A 2159-nucleotide genomic window follows, 5' to 3' on the forward strand; every position below is an offset into this window, starting at 1 on the left:
CCTCAGATATGCAGATGACACCACCCTTATGGCAGAAAGTGAAGAGGAACTAAAAAGCCTCTTGATGAAAGTGAAAGTGGAGAGTGAAAAACTTCAGTTAAAGCTCAACATTCAGAAAACTAAGATTATGGCATCTGATTCCATCCCTTCATGGCAAATAGATGGGGAAACAGTGGCTGACTTTATTTTGGGGGCTCCAAAATCACTGCAGATAGTGATTGCAGCCATGAAATTAAAAGACGTTTGCTCCTTGGAAGGAAAGTTATGACCAACCTAGATAGCATATTCAAAAGCAGAGACGTTACATTGTCAACAAAGGTCCATCTAGTCAAAGCTATGGTTTTTCCAGTGGTCACGTATGGACATGAGAGTTGGACTACAAAGAAAGCTGAGCACTGAAGAATTGATGCTTTTGAACTGTGGTGTTGGAGAAGACTCTTGAGAGTCCCTTGGACTGCAAGGAGATCCAACCAGTCCTTTCTAAAGGAGATCAGTCCTGGGTATTCATTGGAAGGACTGATGTTGAAGCTGAAACTCCAATACTTTGGCCACCTGACGCAAAGAGCTGACTCATTTGAAAAGACCCTGATGCTGGGAAAGATTGAGGGCAGGAGGAGAAGGGGACGACAGAGGATAGATGGTTGGATGGCATCACCGACTCGATAGACATGGATCTGGGTGGGCTCTGGGAGTTGGTGATGGACAGGGAGGCCTGGCGTGCTGCGATTCATGGGGTCGCAAAGAGTCGAACGCGACTGAGCGACTGAACTGAACACTGGTCTATCCTTGTTTTCCCCCTTTTCTGGGGTCAGCTTTGATCACATTTGGGAACAGAATCATCCATCTTCTCCAGACCAGTTTACCGTCATAATGTTTTCTCACGGTTTGTAGTATCTCCCTGTGTGTTGGTAATTGGTCTCTTTTCCTTTCTTGATGTGGTGTGTTTGTGCTTTTGTGGGGATCCAAACCCATCCTTGGAGAAGGCAGTGGCACCCCACTCCAGTACTCTTGCCTGGAGAATCCCATGGACGGAGGAGCCTGGTAGGCTGTAGTCCATGGGGTCGTGAAGAGTCAGACACGACTGAGCGACTTCACTTTCCCTTTTCACTTTCATGCATTGGAGAAGGAAATGGCAACCCACTCCAATGTTCTTGCCTGGAGGATCCCAGGGACGGGGGAGCCTGGTGGGCTGCCGTCTCTGGGGTCGCACAGAGTCGGACACAACTGAAGCGACTTAGCAGCAGCAAACCCATCCTGGTTGTACTGACAGGCAGAACCCCAGTTATTTTGGGACAGCACACAAGGACAGTGCATCGCAGCCTCCCACAGAGACACACAAGGCCATGTGACAACGTTCTGGGGGAACTGGGGGGACATCTTGTTTTCCTCCTGATGCTTCTTCCTCCCTGGAAACCGGAAATAAGCCCAGAGGAAGTAACCTCACCTCCACTGCGAGGCTCATGGTCTGTGGTGGACATCCCTGCAGATGCACCCTCTGCCACCACCCACCTGTGAATGGTGACCTGGGGAAAAATAATAAACATCTCACTCCCCAGGGCTAAGCAATGCACCCAATCTTATGCAGTCAGAGGCAGAGCCTAGCCGATAAAAATCTACCCCCCCACCATCGGGCCCTTTGGGGATTAATCAACTTTTTTCCTTCAAACACTCAGTTTCTTTGCTATGTAACTGATGTCAGCTTTAAATGTTTTGCTATTTCCTCCTCCATTTTTTTAATTTGGTTAACTTATTTCACATATATATGATACCTATATAGTAATAAAGTCACGTAAAGTTACAGAATTTCCTTTTGTTCTATAAATTTTATATAATGTTATTTACTTTCTAGTTATTTTTTAGGTAACATGCAGTTTGTGTTCTTTCTTCTAATTCACGCCTTATTTAGAAGTATCTCTTCATTTCCAATAGTTTCCTTTTATTTTGGATGTTTTTTGTTGTCAATTACTAGACATCCATTCTTCAAAACACAAGTTTTGGGGTTACTTTGTTATAGAAGGTTTGGAGTTTTACCAGCCTCAGGTCTCTAAGACCTGCTGAACCAAGAAGGAACCTCCTCCGGCACCCCACTGCCTCCCCAGGGGTGACCGCTTGTAACTCTGAGCTGCAGATTTGGTGTTGAATCCCACAGTTCCGAAGAA

Source organism: Bison bison, unplaced genomic scaffold (assembly GCF_000754665.1).
Source record: "Bison bison bison isolate TAMUID 2011002044 unplaced genomic scaffold, Bison_UMD1.0 scf7180017845425, whole genome shotgun sequence".
Classification (NCBI taxonomy): domain Eukaryota; kingdom Metazoa; phylum Chordata; class Mammalia; order Artiodactyla; family Bovidae; genus Bison; species Bison bison.